This window comes from Saimiri boliviensis, chromosome 4 (assembly GCF_048565385.1).
Source record: "Saimiri boliviensis isolate mSaiBol1 chromosome 4, mSaiBol1.pri, whole genome shotgun sequence".
NCBI lineage: Eukaryota > Metazoa > Chordata > Mammalia > Primates > Cebidae > Saimiri > Saimiri boliviensis.
The window spans coordinates 92,627,257-92,652,959 of NC_133452.1; the positions used below are offsets into that span (position 1 = coordinate 92,627,257).

General features: G+C 40.2%; 1 long non-coding RNA gene across 1 annotated transcript in view; it reads left to right on the forward strand.

Moving 5' to 3' along the window:
* The window catches only part of LOC141584298 (uncharacterized), a 131,007-nt gene extending 113,543 nt beyond the window's left edge, over window positions 1-17,464 (forward strand). Inside the window, exons 4-5 of the long non-coding RNA XR_012517270.1 lie at window positions 383-465; window positions 16,226-17,464. This is a non-coding gene — a long non-coding RNA (uncharacterized LOC141584298). The remainder of the gene's footprint in view (window positions 1-382; window positions 466-16,225) is intronic.
* Window positions 17,465-25,703: the final 8,239 nt, after the last annotated feature.

Below are 25,703 nucleotides of genomic sequence, written 5' to 3' on the forward strand. Positions count from 1 at the left end.
TCCATGGTTGGTTAAGCTCACAGTTGCTAAACCCACAGATAAGGAGGGCTGACTATATGCAGTGTTCAGTACTACTTATGGTTTAAGGTATCCATCAGGGGCCTTGGAACATCTCCTCTCCAGATAAGGGAGGACTACTGTATGTATTCGGGACTGCTTCTGATTGAGAGTTGAAAAGAAAAGTCCTTAAGATGATCTGATCTCAAGGACAAAATATTTAAAAGGTACTCAAACTTTCCCTGTGAAGATTTATTTCTTCCTAGTATAGCACCTTTTCGTTTTTATGCTAAAAATGTGTCTGTTGTACTTTCAGCCTGAAGCTACAGTGGGAAAGGCCACTTTCTATTACTTTAATCTCAGTAAATGTCAAACTCTACAATAGGAGGAAGAGGATGGAAGTAGAATCACCCTTTCTATGCTTGGCATTTTCACTTGGACATAAAATCGTCCCATCAAATTTAGCAGGTATAAAACTTAAGTCTTTATCTTATTCTTGCCCTTCTGGAAGTACTTTTTTGATCCTAAAATGCTTCCCACATTTAGCTTTCCTATTTTTCTTAATGACACTATTCAATTACTCAGGCCCCAACCTCAGAGTCATCTTGACAATTTCTCCATTATATTTTTCCCTATGGCTAACAAGATCAAATCTAACTAGATCTCTCTCTCTCTCTCCTCTCTCTCTCTCTCTCTCTCTTTCTCTCTCTCTCTCTCTCTCCCTCTCTCTGAGACAGTTTCTCCATGTTGCTAGGCTAGAGTGCAGTGGTGCAATGAGGGCTTACTGCAGCCTTGATCTCCAAGGCTCAGGTGGTCCTCTCACCTTAGCCTCTCAGGTAGTTGGGACTACAGATGTGCAACACCACATTGAGCTAGTTCTTTGTATTTTTTGTAGAAACAGGGTTTTGCCATGTTGGTCTTGAACTTCTGTGCTCAAGAGATAGACCTGCCTCAGCCTCCCAAAGTGCTGGGACTATGGATGCAAGCTACTGTGCCTGGCCTGGGTCTCTTTCTAACAGTCTCTTTTATCTGTTCTTTCTGTTCTGCTTGTTATCACCCAAAGGCAGGCACTCATTTTAATTATGAAAGTAAACTCTTAACTGGTTTTTCTGCCTCAGTTTCTCTTTCTCAGTCTAACAAACAACTGAACATATCTGGGTCACTTTCTAAAACATTCTGTAAAAGACTTCCTTCATCAGGAAGAGACACCCAAAATAATTTGGGTGGAATCATTTTTAAAATACACACATAAGCTTGGTGTGATGCTTGATGCCTGTAATCCTAGCACTTTGGGAGGTCAAGGAGGGAGGATCAGTTGAGCCCAGGAGTTCAAGACCAGCCTGGGGCTCTTCTCTATAAAAAGTGAAAAAAAAAAAAATCAGCCAGGTGTGGTATCACATATTTACAGTTTTAGCTACTCGGGTGTCTGAGGCAGGAGGCTGCTTAAGCCCAGAAGTTCTGGGTTAAGTGAACCATGATTATACCACAGCACTTCAGCCTGGACAACAGAGTGACGTCCGGTCTCAAATAAATAAATAAATAAATAAGAATATGATAAACATCTTATTTTATCTTCAAACATACATGAAACATTCATTTGCTAGACTTTTAACTTAGGGCCAAGACTATTTGATTTAAAAAGGGTCTGCTAAATGGAGTTCTGAGTCTTCTTTCTAGAATGCAGATACCCATGATGTGATTTTTCTGGATATGATTTTTATAAAGTGGCGTAAAAACCTATACAGATTTGTGGAACAAGTACAGAATTCATCTAGATTTCAGTGATTTCCCCCTAATCTTTTACTGTTATTTATAGATGTCTTAAGTTTTTGTTTGTGTTCTGGGTTTTGTGTATATATATATATATATATATATACACACACACACAACACCCAGAACACAAACATATATATAGTGTGTATATATATATGTCTATATATATAAACATATATATACACAAACATATATATAGTGTGTGTGTATATATATATATAGCTACTCACCTCTATAGAGATCCTCCAAAGTATTCAATTTACTACAGTAAATTTTGACCACATGTTTATGTGTTTGTGGTAGGGAGGGGTTTATAACTTTTTATATTACAGAACTTTATTTTTGCCCCTGTACTCATGTTATATTGGTTTACATTATGTTTAATTAAAATCTATAGGAGTTTCGGTTTAGAGAAGGGTAAGCACATTCCTTCCAGTCTTTCTCACTGAATGCAGCTGTAAAATCTGGACAGAATGCAAGGAAGAGCTGTTTATCTGAAAAATAAATAATAGCAGGCAGGTTAAGGCTGGGGGAAAGCCCAGAATGTGAAGTACCACTGACTGAAGTGACACTGAGTCAGTCTTTTTCTCCAGTCCTCCTAAGGTTCAGCCCCACAGGTGGGCACAGCTATGGAAGTTTACAGCAAAGTTGTATAAACAGAGCTCCACCTTTCAGGCCAGAAAACCAAAAAAAGGTGAGTCCAGGAAACTGGAAAGTATTGGGAAAGAGAAGTGCTTGCAAAAGTAACCCCATAAAGCCGGGCGCGGTGGCTCAAGCCTGTAATCCCAGCACTTTGGGAGGCTGAGGCAGGTGGATCACGAGGTCAAAAGATCGAGACCATCCTGGTCAACATGGTGAAACCCCGTCTCTACTAAAGATACAAAAAATTAGCTGGGCATGGTGACATGTGCCTGTCATCCCAGCTACTCAGGAGGCTGAGGCAGGAGAATTGCCTGAACCCAGGTGGCGGAGGTTGTGGTGAGCCGAGATTGCGCCATTGCACTCCAGCCTGGGTAACAAGAGTGAAACTCCATCTCAAAAAAAAAAAAAAAAAAAAAAAAAAAGTAACCCCATAAAGTTATTTATGAATGCCAAGCTCACTCCAAAGCTGCACACACATGGATCTGAACTTAATCAGCATTTATACTGCTTATATAAAAATTTGAGAACTTAGCAGATAGACTCTTTTCCTCCTTATCATATTGGCCATGGGGTGGTGCACATATGGGACAGATCCCAACAGCACAGCAAAGGCATTGAAAACTGAATTGATGTCAGAACCAATAATCCACTGAAAGTACACTGGAAATTATGAACTGAACCTAACTAGAATATTTGCCTACTTAAACAAAAATAGCAACATTCTCCATAGGATTTAAACAAGGCCCAGCATCTCATAATATAATATTCAAAATGTCCAGCATACAACCCCAAATTACTTGATATCAAAAAGTCAGGAACATTCCATTTAAATAGGACAAGACAATTAACAGAGGCCAAAGCTGAGATGACATTTAAGTTAGAATTATCTGATAAAAATTTTTAAAGCAGCTATTATAAAATACTTCAACATGCAATCACAAACACCCTAGAATCACATGGAAAATTAGAAAGTCTCAGCAAAGAAAGAAAGATATAAAGAAAAGCCAAATAGACCAGGCAGGGTGGCTTATGCCTGTAATACCAGCACTTTGGGAGGCCAAGGTAGGTGGATCCCTTGAGGACAAGAGTTCAAGACCAGCCTGGCCAACCCTGTCTCCCTCAAAAATACAAAAATTAGCCAAGAGTGGTGGTGGACCCTGTAGTCTGAGATACTTGGGGAGGCTGAGACAAGAGAACCATTTGAATGGATGAGAATTGCTTGAGCCAGGGAAGCAGAGGTTGCAGTGAGCTGAGATCATGCCACTGCACTCTAGCCTGGGTGACAGAGTGAGACTCCATCTCAGAAAGAAAGAAAAAAAAGAGCCAAATGAAAATTTTAGAAGTGGAAATAAAATAACAAAAATAAACTGGCCAGATATGGTGGCTCACACCTATAATCCCAGCACTTTGGGAGGCTGAGGTGGGTAGACCACCTGAAGTCAGGAGTTTGAGACCATCCTGGTCAACATGGGGAAATCCCGTCTTTACTAAAAATACAAAAATTAGCTGGGCATGGTGGCACACACCTGTAGTCCCAGCTACTCAGGAAGCTGAGGCAGGAGAATTGCTTGAACCCAGGAGATGGAGGTTACGGTGAGCCGAGATCACGCCATTGCACTCCAGCCTGGGTAACAAGAGTGAAACTCCGTCTCAAAAAAAAAAAAAAAAAAAAAATAGATTGGAAGAAATGATGGTTGGCGCTTCACCAAAAGAAGACATAGATTGCATAGATTTTCTTCTATGGTTTTTATGGTGTTAGGTCTGATGTTTAAGTCTTTAATCCATCTGGAGTTAATTTTGGTGTAAGGTGTCAGGAAGGGGTCCTGTTTCTGCTTTCTGCACATGGCTAACCAGTTTTGCCAACACCATTTATTAAACAGGGTATCCTTTCCCCATTGCTTGTTTTTGTCACGTTTGTTGAAGATCAGATGGTTGTAAATATGTTGTATTTCCTCTGAGGCCTCTGTTCTGTTCCATTGGTCTATATCTCTGTTTTGCTACCAGTACCATACTGTTTTGATTACTGTAGCCTTGTAGAACACTTTTACACTGTTGGTGGGAGTGTAAATTAATTCAACCATTGTGGAAGACAGTGTGACGATTCCTCAATGACCTAAAAATAGAAATCCCATTTGACCCAGCAATCCCATTACTGTGTATATATCCAAAGGATTATAAATCATTCTACTATAAGGACACATGCACACGAATGTTCATTGCAGCACTGTTTACAATAGCAAAGACCTGGAACCAACCCAAATGCCCATCGATGATAGACTGGATAGGGAAAATGTGGTACATATACACTATGGAATATTACGCAGCCATCAAAAACGATGAGTTCGCGTCCTTTGTAAGGACATAGATGAACCTGGGAACCATCATTCTCAGCAAATTGACACAAGAGCAGAAAATCAAACACCGCATGTTCTCACTTATAGGCGGGTGTTGAACAATGAGAACACATGGACACAGGGAGGGGAGCACTACACACTGGGGTCCATTGGGGGAATTGGGGAGGTGGGGTGGGGAGGTAGGAAGAGATAGCATGGGGAGAAATGTCAGATACAGGTGAGGGGAAGGAAGGCAGCAAACCACACTGCCATGTGTGTACCTATGCAACAATCTTACATGTTCTTCACATGTACCCCCAAACCTAAAATGCAATAAAAAAAAGAAGATATATAGATTGCAAATAAGCACATGAAAAGATATTCAATATCTTTAGCCATAAGTGAAATAAAAATTAAAAACATGATGGGATACCACATCACACCTATTAAAATGGCTTTTTTAAATATTGACAATTCCACTGCTGATAACAATGCAGTACAACTGAAGCTCTTATACATTGCTGGTGGAAATACAAAATGGGACAGCCACTCTGGACAACAATCTGGCTTAGAAAGTTAAACATAAACTTACCATAGTTTATGTTTAGACTTTTAGTGCAGTCATCTTAGAGATATGGAAACACATTGTCACACAAAATCCTGTATAGGGCTGTTTATAACAGTTCTATTTACAATATCTACAAACAGGAAACAAATATCGTTCAGTGGGTGAATGGATAGAAAAGCTGGGGCACATCCCTAAAGTAAAATTCTACATATCAGTATTAAGGAACAAACCATTGAAACACACAGCAATTTGACTGAATCTCAAAACCATTATGTTGAATGAAAAAAAAGTCTCAAAAGGTTATATACTACATAAATTCATCTACGTGATTTTCCAGAGTACAAAACTGTAGGGTTAAAGAACAGATCAGGGGTTTGTACCAGAGGACAAAACTGTAGGGTTAAGGGGAGAGTGTGATTATAAAAAGAACAGCATGAGAGACTTTCAGGGGCAATGGAAGTTTTCTGTGGCCTTACTTGTGGTGGTGGTTATCCTAACCTATATATGAATTGAAATTCATAGAACTGTATAATAAAAAGTCTATTTTAATGTATGGTAATTGTTTAAAAGAAACAAAGTATATAGATGCAATAACAAGTGTTTTTGGTGCAAACAATTTAGCTGATGGGAGGAGAAGTGAACTAGAATGAGAACTAGCCTTGAGCAATTTGTATGACAGTCTGTCATGGGCATCTGTCAGAACATTCTTTTCTTTTTGTAGATAAGGAGTCTCACTCTGTTCCCTAGCTGGTCTTGAACTCCAGGACCAAGGGATCCTCCTGCCTCAGCATCCAAAAGTGCTGGGATTACAGGTGTGAGCCACCATGCTCAGCCTCCCAGAACATTTTAAAGAGAATGGAGAGGATTGACTAATCTGGAGATTTGACTAAATGGAGGTCTGTCAGAGAGTCTCAACTGTACTTTGTAAATTCACTTCACTCTTTCTTTAAATGTGCATCGTAATTGTTTGAATTCCCTAGGTCAAAAAATCTCCACATAAATGTCCTTCATTCTTCTTTTGACTACTGAAAGTCAGTAACACTTTATCAGTGCACATGAACTCCCACATATACTTCCCACACAGACTGTTTCAAATTCTTCCCTAGTTCATAGTTTTCAGTTCCTCCTTACTGCTGACATTAGAGTTAATGACCTTTGTCACCCTCCTGTTGTGGCACAGTTTATATGGTGCTAGTACAACCAAGGTATACTAAGGATCATGCTCTTTGCCATTGACTAGAAGCAACCTGCCAACCCTGACCTTCATGCCTCCAAGGGCTTGTGGATTTCAAAACATGGATGATGAAGGAGTGGATGAAATAACAGCTCCAGGGGAGCATTTACATGGACTCAGAAATAAATTCTGAATACAGGCTTCACTGAGTCCAGACTTCAAGAATGGTTCTCTTGAGATAAATCAAGATATATCTATCAGTGGAACTCTGGCTAACTTTTCCCCTGAGTTATTTCCCTGTGTCTATCACCTTTTTCTTCTCTAAATGTCTCAAAGAAAGAATGGATCCCTTTCAAAGGCTAACAACTCTCCTGTGTTTCAAATTCCATTTCCTTCTTCCAGTCAAAATCTCCTCTCCCAAATCTCCTGTTTGTTCTCCAGTGGAATATTTTCTTTCTTTCTTTTTTTTTTTTTTTTTTTTTTTTTTTTGAGATGGAGTTTCGCTCGTTACCCAGGCTGGAGTGCAATGGCGCGATCTCGGCTCACCGCAACCTCCGCCTCCTGGGTTCAGGCAATTCTCCTGCCTCAGCCTCCTGAGTAGCTGGGATTACAGGCACGCACCACCATGCCCAGCTAATTTTTTGTATTTTTTTTTTTTTTTAGTAGAGACGGGGTTTCACCATGTTGGCCAGGATGGTCTCGATCTCTTGACCTCGTGATCCACCCTCCTCGGCCTCCCAAAGTGCTGGGATTACAGGCTTGAGCCACCGTGCCCGGCCTTCCAGTGGAATATTTTCTTATGTTTCTGAGAAATTTATCCTTGTGTAATCATTTCTACAAACATGTAGATCCTCTTAAAATGGGTGAAATACGGTGACTTTTTTTTTGAGATGGAGTTTCGCTCTCGTTGCCCAGGCTGGAGTACAATGGAGTGGTAGCTCACCACACCTCTGCTTCCCAGGTTCAAGAGATTCTTCTGCCTCAGCCTCCCAAGTAGTTGGGATTACTGGCATGCACTACCACAGCCAGCTAATTTTGTATTTTTAGTAGAGTTGGGGTCTCTCCATGTTGATCAGCTTGGTCTTGAACTCCTGACCTCAGCTGATCCACCTGCCTCAGCCTCCCGAAGTGCTGGGATTACAGGCGTGAGCCACTGTACCCAGCAGGGGACATGTTTTTATACCTCATCTGTAGTAATTGGTTAAATCACTTTAGCTGACTCTTTCAGAGTAATTAATTTTACTTTTTCTAAAGAGTTTTACTTTCTAGACTCTTAATTATTGTTATTGCTTTTCTCAGAAATGTATCTAACAAATATGTAGAAATTCTATTTTGGTATAACATGCTATCAAGGGTCTTTCTTTCTACTTAACCCAACGTATGGGACTCTCGTGACACTTAAGGTGTACAGAACAGGACACTGATGAGGATAAAACCAACATTAGAAGATGGAATGCCCTTGAAGATCTTCATATTAAAAGTTTTCCAGCCAGGAGCGGTGGCTCATACCTGCAATCCCAGCACTTTGGGAGGCCAAGGTGGGTGGATCACATGAGGTCAGGAGTTCGAGATCAGCCTGGATAACACAGTGAAACCCCATCTCTACTAAAAATACACAAATTAGCCGGGCATGGTGGTGCATGCTTGTAATCCCAGCTACCCAGGAGGCTGAGGCAAGAGAATTGCTTGAACCCTGGAGGTGGTGGTTGCAATGAGCTGAGATCGCATCATTGCACTCCAGCTTGGGCAACAAAAGTGAAACTGTCTCAAAAAAAAAAAAAAAAAAAAAAAAAGGAGTTTTCCTGGTTGGGCTTGGGCACAGTGGCTCAGGCCTGTAATCCCAGCATTTTCAGATGCTGAGGTGAGCAGATCACTTGAGGTCAGGAGTTTGAGACCAGTCTGGCTAACATGGTACAACCCCTTATCTACCAAAAAATATAAAAACTAGCCAGGTGTGGTGGCACATGCCTGTTGTCCCAGCTACATTGGAGGCTGAAGTGGGAGAATCACTTGAACCTGGGAGGTAGGGTTTGCAGTAAGCCAAGATTGTGCCACTACACTCCAGCCTGAGCAGAGTGAGACCCTGTCTCAAAAACAGAACAAGACAAAAAAACAAAAAGGAGTTTTCCCGTATGACCATGGGCACTTAAAGTACAGGGTCCAGGAGAAATCAGTTAGCACCAGATCATAACTGTAGCATTTCTTTTGTTTCTAAAAAACCCTTAGAGGTTGTGACTTTTGATAAGAGGAAGCTGCAAAGAAGTCTTGTGCTGGGGAAATAGAAAGAGACCACAAGAAATTCCCCACTGTCTAAATTACTGTCAGCTGTCCCAATGCTGAACTAAAAGGAACCCAGTGTTAGTCTATTAGGAGACAGGCATGGGTCACTCTCTGGCCAAGAATGGATACTATTAAGTGGCTGGAAGCCATTGCACTTCTCTTCTTCCAGACTTCACACCCGCTTCTTGGTAGTCAGGGCTTTGAGCTCCTAATAGTCAGGTCTGGGCTCATGTGGAAGATGTAATAATACCGAGAAGGAGTTTAGGCAAAATACTCTGTTCTCAGAATAATAGCAAAGTTCTCATTTGAATGCTGTATGCTAATATCTAAATTAGGCATTTTGCACAAAGATAACTAAATGTCAGCACTAGCTAATTGTGACAGAGTAGGCTTCTGGAAAAATAGAGAAGTAACTTCATTTCTGCATTGAACACTGGATTATTTATATATAGATGTTCCTGCCCTACCTGCCCAGTTTCCTTAAAACAAAACAAAACAAGAAATAAAGACATTTCCACTCCATACTTTTCTTTTCCCAACTCTCTGCTTTACCCTTCTTTAAAATAATGACAACACTATACGTAATGTGATTTGCTGTCAAAAAGGCAGATGAATAGTTGATTCCTCAATATATTAATTATACGCTTTACTATGCCCTAACTCTGTGCAGGACATTGACAAACACTGGGGCTGAATCGACAAGGATTTGTAGGCCCTGAAGTTTAGTTCCCAGATTATTGTTTCTCTACCATTTTTTTTTTATTATTGCTGCCTAAGAAACCTTTTTAGACACTTCTTTCTGAACTGCCCCACCATGAAATTTTAATATCACAGATATCGTGTATATATTTATGTTCTGTGTTTATATCTATGCATTATACACAGAATTATCATGGGTTTTTTCCTCCCAAGAACCAACTTTCACTTTCTTGGGGTAATGCTGTCCCTCTTAAAAGTGTATATTCTATGGCTGCACACGGTGGCTCATGCCTCTAATCCTGGCACTTTGGGAAGCCAGAAGGTCAGATCACCTGAGGTCAGGAGTTTGAGACCAGCCTAGCTAACATGGTGAAACCTGGCTCTACTAATCCTACAATGTTTCAAAAGTTAGCCGGATGTGGTGCAGGCGCCTGTAGTCCCAGCTACTCTGGAGGCTGCGGCCTAAGAATTGCTTGAACCTGGGACGTGGAAGTTGCAGTGAGCTGAGATCATAGCACTGCACTCCAGCCTGGGGGAGAGAGTAAGACTAAATATAATTCATTCGAATACAATAACTTCTATCTTCCTGTTATTCAAACAAATACCTTAAGTCATGTTCCTCCTTTAAACAAGCGCTACACTCCAAACAACAGAGTTGCCAAAATCTGGACACTTGAGGAATGTGATTTCATTGGTCACTTATTTCTGTGCAACTCTAAATGGGTCATTGTTCCTTAATAAGGATGTGACGCTATTAAGTTAAATTTAGCTCACCATGGTTGTGGTGGAACAAAGCCGATGTATTTGCATAACGCTCTCCCACATAGGTGTGTTCCAGCAAAATAGTGAAGGCAGCTTAACTGAATGCTGAAAGACAATATAATGTTCTGGCTAAGAGCATTGGAGTCCAGACCACTGGCAGGTCATTCAACTACTCTAAGGATTAGTTTATCCATATGGAATATGAGAATGTTATACTACTATGGTTTTTTGTTTGTTTGTTTCGTTTTGTTTTGTTTTTGAGACGGAGTCTCCCTCTGTCACCCAGGCTAGAGTGCAGTGAGGTGATCTCAGCTCAGTGTAACCTCCGCCTCCTGGGTTCAGGCAATTCTCCTGCCTCAGCCTCCCGAGTAGCTGAGATTACAGGCACGTGCCACCATGCCCGGCTAATTTTTCGTATTTTTAATAGAGACAGGGTTTTGCCATGTTGGCCAGGCTGGTCTCAAACTCCTGGCCTCAGGTGATCCACCTGCCTCAGCCTCCCAAAGTTCTGGGATTACAGGCCACCTCACCCAGCCTATATTGTGTTGTTTTTTAAAAAACAATAAAAGATATACATATATCTACACACAAATTATTTAGTATAGTTCTTGAAGCATAGTAAACTCTCTGTAAATAGTTGCTATTATAATTTTCTGTAAGCCCATCAGGTTTTTGTTTTGGTAATACTTCCTAGTTGTGCTGTTTTTAGGGCAAAAAAGGTTAAAATTTGGTTAAAATCAAAGCAGGATCTCTGGTATTTAATCGTGAGTAATAATTTGCCTAATATGCCTTTTTAATTACACCTGCCTTTCAATTACATTCGTTGATTTTTTGTTCTAAATTGGTCTGCCATTTTATTTAACCCCCCTTGAGTGCTAAGTTATATTTTATAAATGTAGTTTGTACTACTCCTCATCCAGCGCTATTGAGGAAGGAGACCCTTAATCCTCTTAAACTTCTAAGAGCCCTTCACCCTAGACTTCTACATTGCATTTCAATCAGAGAAGTAAAGGCTTGCAGACCCAGGCACCACTCTTAATTGCATTCCTGTAGATGGCAGGGATGGTATGGAGGAATCTTTCCAGAAGGCATTATTTCGGCTTAAACGCGATCAAGCCCCCACCTAAGTCACATACCCCACGCCTACTTCATGGATCAAGACCCTTTCACATGTAATTTCTAGAGTTGTAAGCCTTTAAAAGGCAAGGATTTTCTTTGTTGGGGAGCTCAGTCAGGCATCTATGCTGCCGCAGCTCTCGGTCAAATAAATCACCATTTCCTTCCCAGTTCAGTGTTCCAGAGGTTTGTTCGTGGTCTTTCCTACTTCACTATGAGAAGATGAATATTTTTTTTTTAATTAGTGAATTAATCATAACAGATCTGCTAACTTTAGTCCTTCCAAAGGTTTATACAATTTGAATCCACAATGTTTCAAATCAAACTCCCTGTCTCCCCAATTCCTCCCTGAACCTGTATCAGCTCTAAGAATCCTATCCCAGTTAAGGGCATCACCATCCTGATAATTTTTTTTTTTTTTTTTAGGCTGAGTCTCACTCTGTCACCCAAGCTGGAGTGCAGTGGTGTGATCTCAGTTCGCTGTAACCTCCACCTCCCAGGTTCAAGTGATTCTCGTGCTTCAGCCTCCCAAGTAGTTGGGATTACAGGCAACTGCCACCATGCCCAGCTAATTTTTATATTTTTAATAGAGACGGGGGGTGGGGAGGTGGGTTTCACCATGTTGGCCAGGCTGGTCTCAAACTCCTGACCTTGTGATCCACCTCACTTGGCCTCCCAAAGTGCTGGGATTACAGGCGTGAGCCACTGTGCCCAGCGCCATCCTGATAATTATCTGTGTTAACTCTCAGGTCATCACAGCTCATGCACAATCCAATTTCTTAACACATCTACACAATATTTCTGTCATGTGCTCCTGCCTCTCCATTCCCTTTCCAAAATCTATCCAAGTATATTTTCTCAAGAGAGGGGCTATTCCTAAATACTAAACATATACTCAAGCACAGCGTAAGGGACATTTGTCATGTCTGAGGCCACCCAGCATCAGCATGTTTCAACATCCTTTATGATCATGTCTGAGGCCACCCAGCATGTTTCAACATCCTTCTTTTTTTTTTTTTTTTAGAAAGAGAAAAAGAATAATAAGAAAAAGAATAAAGAAGAGGAAGACAGAGAAAGAGGAAGAGGGAGAGAGAATAGGGGTATTGCTTTGTCGCCCGGGCTAGAATGCAGTCTAAATATGGGTATGCCTATAATTATCCTTAATAATGGAGACATGAAAGAAAATGAGGGAAGAGAATAACAAACAAGGAGCCAACCAACATTTCATTTAAACTTCTAAGTTGATATGATGTGGTACTGATAAGAGTGTATATTTTGTGTAAAGTGGAGAGTTCTATAAATGTTAATTACGTTTACTTGTTCCAGATCTGAGTTCAAGTCCTGGATATCGTTGTTAATTTTCTGTCTCATTGATCTGTCTAATATTAATGTTGAAGTCTCCCACTATTATTGTGTGGGAGTCTAAGTCTCTTTATAAGTCTTGTATGTCTGGGTATTCCTGTATTGGGTGCGTATATATTTAGGACCTTTAACTCTTCTTGTTGTTGCATTGATTCTTTTATCATTATATAATGTCCTTCTTTGCTTCTTTTGATCTTTGTTGCTTTAAATACTATTTTATCAGAGGCAAAAATTGTAACTTCTGCTTTTTATTTATTTATTTTTGCTCTCTGGTTAGTTGGTAAGTCTCTCTCCATCCTTTGTTTTGAGTCTTTGTGTATCCTTGAATGTGAGATGGGTCTGGATGCAGCATACAGTTTTAGTTTTTTGTCCAAATTGGCTGTCTGTCTTTGAATTGGGGAATTTAGTCAATTTAAATTTAGAATTAATAATAATATATGTGAGTTTAATACTACCATTTGCCCATTAGTTGATATAAATTCTTCATTATATTAATGTTCTTTACTTTTTGGTATTTTCTAGAAAGGCTAATACTGTTTGTTCCTTTCTATATGTAGTGGTTCTTTCAGAACCTCTTGTAAAGCAGGCCTGGTGGTGATGAATTCTCTGAGTGCTTGCTTGCTCACAAAAAACTTTATTTTTCCTTCACTTATGAAGCTTAGTTTGGCTGGATGTGAAATTCTTGGTTGAAAATTCTTTAAGGATGTTGAATATTGGTCCCCACTCTCTTCTGGCTTGTAGGGTTTCTGCTGAGAGATCTGCTGTAAGTCTGATAGGCTTCCCTTTGTGGGTAACCTGACCTTTCTCTCTGGCTGCCCTTAGTATTTTCTCCTTCATTTCAACCCTGGTGAATCTGACGATTATGTGCCTTGGAGTTGCTTTTCTTGAGGAGTATCTTTGTGGTGTTCTCTGTATTACCTGGAGTTGAATATTATCCTGCCTTACTAAGTTGGGAAAATTTTCCTGAATAATATCCTGAAGCATATTTTCCAGCTTGGATTCATTCTCTTCGTCACATTCAGGTACACCTATCAAGCGTAGATTAGGTCTTTTCACATAGTCCCATATTTCTTGGAGACTTTGCTCATTCCTTTTTATCCTTTTTTCTCTAATCTTGTCTTCTAGTTTTATTTCATTAAGTTGATCTTCGACCTCTGATATCCTTTCTTCTGCTTGATGAATTCGGCTGTTAAAACTTGTGCATACTTCACGTAGTTCTCGTATTGTGATTTTCAGCTCCATCAATTCACTTATTTTCCTCTCTAAATTTTGTATTCTTGTTGACATTTCGTCAAACCTTTTTTCAAAGTTCTTAGTTTCTTTAGATTGTGTTAGAACAAGTTCTTTTAATTCACAGAAGTTTCTCATTATCCACATTTTGAAGCCTGCTTCTGTAATTGGAACATACTCGTTCTCCATCAAGCCTTGTTCTGTTGCTGATGAGTAACTGGGATCCTCTGCTGAGGAAGAGGCGTTCTGATCTTGGGTATTCTCAGCCTTTTTTGACTGTTTTCTTCCCTTCGTTGTAGATTTATCCATCTGTGGTCTTTATAATTACCGTCTTTGTAATTGGGTTTCTGAGTGGACGTCCAACTTATTGATTCTCAGCGCCGAAATCTGAGCAACCCACTGCACCGACTAAATCAGCGGCGTTAAGATTGTTGGTGCTTTTCTGACTCTGCACCGAGAACCGACGCTCTGAGGCGCCGGCAAAACCGCCTCGCCGGTCACAAGAGTCGCACTGGCGACCTGTGGGGCTCCTCCGCTGGGAATCTCCTGGTGCGTGAGCAACAAGAATTCATATGAAGGTGTGGCGTCCTCTCGTTCTTTGCGTTTTCACTGGGAGCTACATTCCCGAGCTGCTAGTGATCAGCCATCTTGGATCTCTCTCCTCAACATCCTTCTTATGTTTAGAGAATTGTCCATATTATGAGTCCTTTCTCAAGGCAGAAGCTAGGACTGGCTCTCTTACCCTATTTAATTAGGATATAGGGATCCAGCCAGGGGCAGATTCCAGTTTTGCAGGGATTTAACCTTAATACAGTTTTGGGGCCTTCTTTTTACAAAGCAACAACATTACAAATTTAAAATTAGATTAAAAAATTAACTACTCAATTTGAATGATTAAAAAAAACTGCAAATTTTAGGAGATAACCAGTACCAGGAACATCACAAATCCAGAAAAACAATGCAATTTTTAAATTAATAATTTGCCTAATATACCTCTTTAACATTTTTTTATTATTTTAACTCTTTGATTACCAATTCACATGACAAGTATTTTATAATTTTTTTATATTAAAATATTTTTGTAGAGAAGGGATCCCACTAAGTTGCCCAGGCCAGTCTTAACTCTTGGCCACAAGTGATCTTTCCACTTTGGCCTCTTGAAATGTTGGGCAAATCATTTTTTTTCTCATGAAATCCAGCTCTAATTTTTATTCTTTTTATAAAAAGAAAAGAAAGATACTTTAGTTTCCTTTGGCATAGCTGGTCAATGTTTTTTTAAATTGACAGTTTAGAAAACTGTCTTTAAGCTTCACAACTCATGATTGATAATATTGTGTAAATTTAGTGAGTGTGATGGAAGGCAGAGTTTCAGGTACAGTGTTTTTTTCTGCAAATTTTGTAAAAGCATAGGACAGACAGTCATTTCTAGGGCTCTCCCTGAGCCTTGGAAAGGGTCTGCCTAAGTACAGGGCCCTGAGGTTTAAGATTTATTAGCTTTGTGATACATCCATGTATTAGTCCATTTTCATGCTGCTGATAAAACCATGTCTGAGACTGGGTAATTTATAAAGGAAAGAGATTTAATTGGCTCACAGTTCCACAAGGCTGGGAGGCCTCACAATCATGGTGGAAGAGCAAGGGATATCTTACATGGTGGCAGGCAAGAAGAGAGCTTGTGCAGGCCAACTCCCCTTATAAAACCATCAGATCTCTTGAGACTTATTCACTATCATGAGAAGAGCATGGGAAAAAACCACCCCCGTGATTCAATTACTTCACACTGGGCCCCTCTCATGACACCTGGGAATTGTTGGAGCTACAGTTCAAGATGAGACTTGGCTGGGGACACAGCCAAACCATAGCAATTCATCTCTGCATCCTCTTAGGCTTCACCAATCAGACATGATCATAAAGTTTTCACTTCAGAAGTGAACAACCCTAGGAAGCAGGAGCACTTGTCATCTACCATTTCATAAGAACGACAAGAGAGGCACCAGCTCTGCCAGGCACTGGTGGTGAAATTCCTGGTGTTGAGAATTATTGGTGGGGGCTGTGGTGTCTGTGCCACGCAGCAGCTATAGCACCCTCTTTCACTGAGCAGCCCTCAGAGTGTGATGTGGCATAGATCCTGCCTCTGGACCGTACTCTCCAGCCCTCTTGCAGATTCAATGAGGTATCAAATACCCTTATTAAATTCACCTTATTTTTCTGCTTAAACTAGTTATTATAGAATAATTTCTGCTTGCAACCATGAATTCTGACTGCTGCATGTGGGAATGTGTTCCGCAGGGCTAAAGCAGAGCCTGAGGCATCGTAAGTCTACCAGAGATGATGGACCAATTCAAGGATGAGAAAGTAAATCAACGCAGAATGCATGGGAGGAAACAGGTGACCAAATACCAGAAAAGTAAGCATAAGAGTCAAATACATGGGTCTATTTAAAGGCAGAAGCCAGGGAGCCAAGAATCTTGATTAGTGAATGCAGATGAAGGTAAAGGAGGTTCAGAAAAGGCAAAGTAGGGTAGGTCAAGTCCCATTTGATAGGCCAGCAGTTGAGTGGTATGTATGAGGATTGGGTGGCCTTAAAAAGGAATAGAAAGCTAGGTGCAGTGACCTCACACCTGTAATCACAACACTTTGGGTGGCTGAGGCAGGAGGATCATGGAAGCCCAGAAGTTAGAGACCAGTCTGGGCAACATAGGGAGACCCTCATTTCTACAGAAAATTTAAAAATTAGCCGTGTGTTTTAATGCATGCTTGTAGCCCCATCTACTTAGGAGTCTGAGGTAAGAGGATCACTTTAGCCTGTGAGGTAGAGGCTGCAGTAAGCTGTGATCATACCATTGCACTTCTGCCTGGGTGGCAGAGAGAAACCCTGTCTCTAAAAAAAATTAAATTTAAATTTAAAAAAAGAGGAATAGAAGAAGGCTGGACAGTACTATAACCCAGGCTCTTGTTAGCTCTCACTTGGAACCATAAAAGCCTTCAAAATTCTCCCACCTGTTCTCTGCCCTACAGTATGTTCTTTAGACAAAAAAAGCTATTTGGAGCCATGATCATTGCCCTACTTTTGCAAATTCAATTGTGACTCCCCATTGCCTAGAGAACATCACAGAATTCATTAGCCTGACATTTCTGACCCTCCCTCATCTAGGTCAATCCATTTATCCAACATATTCCTCATTAACTTTCTCATACTGTATGCTAGAGCTGCGCTAAGCTATTTGGTATTTCTAGACATGCATTTCATTTTCCCACAAGCATGCTGTTCTTTCTGCCTGGGATGCTCTCCCTGTCACATTTCAGCACATCCAAACCACTATTTTCCAAAGCCCAGCTCAATGTCACATTCCTTCCTCAGCAGTAGTATTTTCTCCTGGAAGCACATTAATTCTCAAATTAATTTTGCTTTCTATATTGCATTAGAATTATTCAGACACATATTTTTATTTCCTCTAAGAACCCAGAAGCTCACTTTGAGCAGAATCTTGGCACAGTGTATATTATAGGTGCCCAAAATAGTGTTGAACAAAGCGTTGAATGAAGCAATTCTTGGCACATAATTTCCTGTAGAACCTAATGCAGGTGACAGTGACCTATGGTGTGGTAGGAAAAGTACAGGCGTTGATCTCAGACATGTAGGAGTTGGAGTCACAACTTGTATTGGCTGCCAAAGAATCTTTCGACACGTCGCTTAATCACAAAGAGGCATTGGTAATAGGAGACAATAATCCTTATAGCATAAGATTATTCTGAAAATTAAGTAAGGTTCTAGAAGATAACTTAAGATTCCTGATACAAAAGAGATGCTAACTGGGAATTAGTGATTGTCTTTCTCCCTTAATCTTCTCTTCTTCAGCCTTAACATCTCTTATTCCATCTATTGTTTCTTACAAGACAGTTTTTTAGTCTGCTCATCAATATGATTTTATCCACATTGTTCTTAAAAATCTGAATATTAAAATAACCCAAGTGTGACCTGACCAGTTCACAGAACACTGAGAATATTACTTGGTACAATGTCATCACAATACTTCTATTTTTGCAATACAAGATAGCAATATTATTCTTTACTTTAGTTTGCGACCAAAAAATAAAATCGCCAAGCTTTTTAGAACAATCTACTTCCAGATCACATGTTTATTTTATACATAAACCTAAATGCAAATAATTCTACTGATCTCTGTTAAGCTTTAACAAATTTAAGCCCAGAATTTTATCTCACCCAAATCCCTTTCAGAATTGATTTTAATAATCTTTAAAGAGATGTGGGGGGAGGATGATGGGAGGTACACTAAGTAATAACTTTAGACATTTGCCTTACACTTACTTAATTGCAAAATAAACAGTTCCCATGGTGATCTGTAATGCAGGCCAGCATTTGTGTCTATGTGAAGGAAAAAGGATGACTTTTGCACTTTGCTTCTGCCAATAATAGCCACATGAGTAATTAAACTTCAACAAACTCAGTAATTGAATAATAGAAATATTTTTTCAGAGATCACCTTGGGGAAAAGGAAAGGAGAAAAATGATGTTTCTTCAATGTCTCAAAACAAAAAGAATTATCTTGAATTTTAATTAAATGTTGTACTATTCCACCAAAAACTCTGATTAGCAACACTTGCTCTACTGCAAAAATCTAATTTGAGTTTCTCTGATTGTATGCAAATATAATTATATTTTTCTTGACAAACATGTGAAATAAGCAAAGCAGTTTAAATTTTAAAATTTACTACAGGTTTTCTCAATAACTTTTCCATGTGGGAGCCATGAGTGATGGTTTTCTTGTTAGAAATTTATGGGAAATATTCTTGGGAGCCTATTTTCCTTATGAAATGGGCTTAATGTTTGTGTTTTCCCAAAATTTGTACACTAAAACTCAAATCCTAATGTAGTTGATGTGGAGCCTTTGAGAGGTAATTAGATCATAAAGGTGGAGCCCTTATAAATGGCATTAGTGCCCTTATAAGAAGCAGCCAGAAAGCTAGTTACTTCTCTGTCTGCCATGTGAAGACACAAGAAGGAGACCCTCTGTAAACCAGGAAAAAGGCCCTAACCAAGCACTCAACCACAATAGAGCCCTGAACTCAGCCCCTAGAACTGTAAGAAATTATTGTTTAAAGTCACCCAATGTATGGTAATCTATAGCAGTCTAAACTGACTAAGAAATATCAGTGTAAAATCTACAAGTATCAAATATAACTTTATTTTATTTATTAATTTTTCTTTGTTTTTTCTTCTTTTTTCTTTAACCCCATTTTGCAGATATATTTATTAATTAATTTTAAATAAACTGTTTATAGAGACAGGGTCTCACTATGTTGCCCAGGCTAGTCTTGAACATCTGGCCTCAAGCAATCTTCCTGTCTCCGCCTCCAAAAGTGTTGGGATTACAGACATAAACCACCATGCTTGGCCAGAATATAACTTTAAAGGGAGATAGGTGAAGTAATAAAGAGAAACTTTTGAAACACAAAATTTCTATTAAAGTAAAATAATTTCAGTAAAGAAGAAAATTTGGATAAAAAATTATGTTTTAGGCTGGGTGCAAGTGGCTCACACCTATAATCCCAGCACTTGGGAAGCTGAGGTGGATGTATCACCTGAGGTCAGGAGTTCAAGACCAGCCTGGTCAACATGGTGAAACCTCGTCTCTATTAAAAACACAAAAATTAACTGGGCATGGCGGTGCATCCTTATAGCACCAGCTACTCGGGAGGCTAAGGCAGGAGAATCAGTTGAATCCTGGAGGTTGTAGTGAGCCAAAATCAAACATAATGTAATAAGAATATTACAGGACTCTTCTGGTCTGGGGCCAATTCTTCTTTTCTATTAAGGCCTATATAAGGCTTTTAATTTATACCTAAATTTTTTTTTTTTTTTAATTCTAACTCGGGATCCAAACAAACAAATGACCCATCAAATCAGTCTTGAGATTTCAGTGCCAATATTTAGAAGCTAGAGAAGGCAGAGAGGGTGAAATTAGGAGAGAAGTCATTTATCTACTATTCATGTAAAACTCAGAAATCATATTTTCCCATATATAGTTGGAAATTCATTTACTTACTACAAATAGGAAAAAATGTTTAAGATAATTAGAACGAACAAATATCACAATTTTATTAGTTTATTGAATGTTTTTACATACATATATTCTTCAGACATAGAAAACAGATCATGTAAAATAGAATTTTTTCTAAATCAGCCAGGATTGTCATTGTCATAATTTTGTTGTATCATAAAGTCTACAGAAGCCACTAGACTGAAAGGGAATTTGAGTTCTGAGACATCCTTCCTTTTTTTATTTTTTGAGACAGAGTCTCACTCTGTTGCTCAGGCTGGAGTGTAGTGGCACAATCTCAGCTCACTGCAACCTCCCCCTCCCTGATTCAAGGGATTCTCCTGTCTCAGCCTCCTGAGTAGCTGGGATTAAGGTGAGCACCACTATGCCCTGCTAATTTTTTGTATTTTTAGTAGAGATGGGGTTTCACCATGTTGGTCAGGCTGGTCTCGAACTCCTGACCTCAGATGATCCACCCACCTTGGCCTCCCAAAGTGCTGGGACTACAGACGTGAACCACCACAACCAGCCCCGACATCCTTCCTTTTATAAATCTTTTCTCTTTGCTGTTTGTTTTAGAACATGTATCTTTAAAGCTTGCTAATAAGGGTCTTTACGAGGGTGAACCATGAATTTGCCAATATTTAATCATTTTAACCTATAAAATGTGAATTCCTCCTGGTTTAACCTAACATAAAGATTGAGTCAAAAGCTGAAGAGCGTTTTCATCAACTGTCTTTACCAATACTCTGACATTTACAGAATCCTTACCATATTCAATAGGATGAAATGTAGGACATGCTTAACCACCTTTCTCCTTCCCTACATTCGACCAAATGATTCCTTCTTTCCTTAATCCATACTTGACTGGAGCTCATGCTCTTGTTTTCCATTACCACTATTAAGAGATAATAGGCCGGGCGCAGTGGCTCAAGCCTGTAATCCCAGCACTTTGGGAGGCCGAGGTGAGTGGATCACGAGGTCAAGAGATCGAGACCATCCTGGTCAACATGGTGAAACCCCGTCTCTGCTAAAAATACAAAAAATTAGCTGGGCATGGTGGCGCATGCCTGTAATCCCAGCTACTCAGGAGGCTGAGGCAGGAGAATTGCCAGAACCCAGGAGGTGGAGGTTGCGGTGAGCCGAGATCGCGCCATTGCACTCCAGCCTGGGTAACAAGAGCGAAACTGTGTCTCAAAAAAAAAAAAAAAAAAAAGAGAGATAATAGAGCTATGCCTCTCATAGAATGTTATCCTTCTCCACTGGCTTCTCCGGCAATATAACTTTTTTAATCCCCTATCTCTGGTTTACTGTCATGAAAATTCCACCTATCGCTTCGTATGAACTTTTAGTACATTATGAGAAAAAGTAGTTGGAATTTTGAATAACTGCATTTGGGAGCTAGAATTAATCTTAGCTATTGCTTAGGCCAATCCTCCCATTGTGGTTGCTGCCGGCTGCTGATTCCCTCTGCCAGCCTCCTTTGCACCCAGTTCTCCCTGATGCTGCCAGCGTGCTTTGGAGATGGACCTGACTTAGCAGTGGAGGTTATCTCATTGATTCAGAAAGCCAAGTCTAAGTTAATTAGCACAGCCAGGCCTGTGTCATTAGGGTGGGTATCACAGGCTGAATTGGGTTCTCTCAAAATTCATTTGTTGATGTCCTAGCCCTTCAAATGTCAGGATGTGACTGTGTTTGGGGAGAGGGTCTTTAAAGAGGTTTTTAGGTTAAAATGAGGTGATTTCAGTGGGTCCTAATCAAATATCACTGGTGTCCTTATGAGAAAAAGAGCTTAGGACTCAGATACACTCGGTGGAAAGACCATGTGAGAGCACAGGGAGAAGATGGGAAGACAGCCATCTACAAGGAGAGAGGCCTCAGAAGAAACCAACCCTGCTGACACTTTGATATCTGTCTTATACCTTATGTAACTGTGAGAAAACAAACTTCTGTGGTCGAAGCCACTCAGTCTGTGGTACTTCATTACGGCAGCACTAGCAAACTAATACGATGGGACTGGGCATTGGAATAAGACCCATTTGGGCCACTATGTGATCCAATAAGTCTTCTGAGTTATTTAGGCCCATTAGGACCAAGTTTTTTGTTACTTACTGTCTCTGTTGTATGTCATATTACCAGCCTCTTCATTTTACACAGAGAAGTTGAGGCTTCTTCAAATTTAAACATAGATTACAGAATCTGAAATAATTATCTTTCCTCAAAGATTGAGGGTATACACATAATTGGTAGAAACACTAAGAGTACAGTCATCTTTTGGTATCTGTGGGAGACTGGTTCTAGAACTCACCCTTCCACACCACCTCACCCCAGAGGACACTGAAACTCAAGTCTCTTCTATATAATGGTGTAGTAGGCCAGGTGCAGTGGCTCACACCTGTAAACCCAGCATTTTGGGAGGCCAAGGTGGGTGGATCACCTGAGGTCAGGAGTTTGAGAACAGCCTGACCATCATGGAGAAACCCCATCTCTACTAAACATACAAAATTATCCGGATGTGGTGGCACATGCCTGTAATCCAGCTACTTGGGAGGCTGAGACAGGAGAATCACTTGAAATTGGAAGGAAGGCAGAGGTTGCCGTGAGCCTAGATTGCGCCACTGCATTCCAGCCTGGGCAACAAGAGTAAAACTCCATCTCAAAAATAAAGTAAGATCATAAAATAAAATGGTGTAGTAATTGCATATACTCTATGCACATCCTCCTGTGTAAATCGCCTCAATTATGTGTATTACCTAACACAATACCTACACATCACTTCATTCATGTGGAGTCAACATAGTCCTTAGAGCACAGCAAATTCAAGTTTTGCTTTTTGGAACTTTGCAGAATTTTTTTCCCTGACATTTTCTTTTTTCTTTCTTTCTTTTTTTTTTTTTTTTTTTTTTTTGAGACAGAATTTCACTCTTGTTGCCCAGACTGGAGTGTAATGGCATAGTCTTGGCTCACTGCAACCTCTGCCTCCCAGGTTCAAGTGACTCTCCGGTCACAGCCTCCAAAGCAGCTGGGATTACAGGTGCCCACGACCATGCCCAGCTAATTTTTGTATTTTTAGTAGAGATGGCTTTTCACCATGTTGGCCAGGCTGGTCTCGAACTCCCAACCTCAGATCATCTGCCCGCCTTGGACTCCCAAAATGCTGTGATTATAAGCATAAGCTACCACACCCAGCCTTCCCTAATATTTTCAATCCACAGTTGGTTGACTCCACAGATACAGAAGACTAACCATCCAAGTAAACAGTTCCATGACTAGAATGAAGAAAACATTCACTCCTATCTCTGATCACCAGGGAGGCTAAAGTGAGGAGAATTGTAAGTATTGGGAAAAACAAAGAATCTGAAAATTAGCTCCTTGTGTCAGTAAGGCAGCTCTAGTATCCCCTTTTCCAGCCTTATTTTTAGACTCCTTAGCAGGCGCTTGCCTATCCAATATTCATCCCTGCTATTTCTTTCATTGCCTACCGCTTACAGGTCTCAAGACTCCTGTGCTGCTCCACACATTCTTGCACTTGCAAGTAGCCCATGTGCACTTCTGTCCAGATACGAATACCTTGGTTTTTATATTTATACTCTTCCGTCACCAGTAATACATAATTACATTTTCAAAGCAGCTTCCACATTGTAAGTGCTTAAGCCATGTTTTGCAAGAACATAGACTGTGCTGTTCCCCTATATAGAAAACTCATAATCATCACTGGGGGGGCGGATTTTACCATAGTTAGCCAATTTAAACTTCTTGACAGCTTCAAACCACTGTATCACTTTTTTTTTTTTTTTTTTTTTTGAGACCGAGTTTCGCTCTTGTTACCCAGGCTGGAGTGCAGTGGCGCGATCTCAGCTCACCGCAACCTCCGCCTCCCAGGTTCAGGAAATTCTTCTGGGATTACAGGCATGTGCCACCATGCCCAGCTAATTTTTTGTACTTTTAGTAGAGACGGGGTTTGACCATGTTGACCAGGATGGTCTCGATCTCTTGACCTCGTGATCCACCAGCCTCAGCCTCCCAAAGTGCTGGGATTACAGGCTTGAGCCACCACGCCCGGCTGTATCACATTTATATGAACACTTTTATTCCAGAAAATGGAAAAAGCTACATTGAGATGTTCTCATTTTATACATTCTGCAGCAAGCTTCATGAATAAATGCTTTTAAACCATGACAAGCTAAATTATGAGTAGAAATTAGCAAATTTAAATGTTGTTTTAAAAGAATATGCTATGACTGTAATGAAAGCAGAGAAATCTTCCCAGAGCCTCAAACTGCCTGGCATGTAAACTTGACACCTAAATATTCACTGAGTAAATATTTATTGAATGAATGATTGATAGAGAAGTTGTGATATATTTATGCATTGTAAGTTGCTGAATGATTTTATCTTAAAAATTACCTCTCAGGCCCATTTAATGTTGAACCGTCAACATTTCAAGTTAATATATTGGACAGAAATGATAAGCTCTGCAGTCAAGTTGGTGGTTTGTGCATAGGATATCATCATTTGACTTACCAGTTAGTGACAGAGTTGGACAGATAGTATGACTGCCCTCATTCTGGATATTATGCCATAGTGCTTTGGGATACCATGATGCAAGGAATCGTCATGGTATCCCAAAATAGAAAATATCATTTTCTCCTTGAGGGTGGGAGGAGCAATCAGTGCTACAGTTTATCTAAATTGCTACAGAAGTCTTCTTTCACATGAACACATCACTTTGACACTCTTCCATATGCTGTGACTCAAATCAATAAAATCAACAGGAATTTTTATAGTTGGCTTGTAAAATATCAAACTTTTGACTTATGAGGTTTCCCAAGTTTGCTATGGAGCCACTGTTGAGTACTTTTTTTTTCTTTTTTTCTTTTTCTTTGAGACAGTGTCTCGCTCTGTGGCCTAGGCTGGAGTACAGTGGCACAATATAGTTCGCTATAGCCTCGACCTCCTGGGTCCAAGTGATCCTCTCACTTCAACCTCCTCAGTAGCTGGAACTACAGAAGTGCACCACCACACCCAGCTAACTTTTGTATTTTTTGTAGATATACAGTCTCACTGTGGTTGCCCAGGCTGGTCTTGAACCCCTGGGTTCAAGTAATCAACCCATAATATTGGAGTTTAGGGTGCCCTTAGATCCTGAGAGGACGTTTTTCCAGGCTCTTGGTCTTCTGCCCTCTCTAGAATGAGAGAGGGGGCCACAGCACAGTGCGCAGTAAATGCCAGACTTACAAGTGTTTGTAGAAAGTGATTTATTTAAAGAGAGAGAAAAACAGGAGGACAGAGAGAGAGATAGCTAACTCTCACACTGAGTGAGAGAATCCAGAAAGATGGAATTCAGGAGAGGAAAGCAGCTTCCACACTGAGTGGAAGGGAATAGAGAGAGATGGAGTTTAGGAGGGGAAGACAGGCTTCCATGAGAGAGTGTGTGAAAGGGACTCCAGCGGGGAAGTCCAGGAGAGAGAAAGATGGCTTCCACAAGAGTGTTCATGGAAGGGGATCCAAACGTGGAGTCCGAAGGGGTGTGGAAGAAGGGGACTTTTAACTTGGGAGGAACCCCCACCTTCTCTAAGACCCCAGGCCAATGAAAGGTGTTCTTTAGAACTTCTACTGGAGTGACTGACTCTTAGTTTCTTCCCACACCCAGAAAATTCAAACATAAACCATTAAATCTCCCAAATGGAGAGAGATGGGAGGGG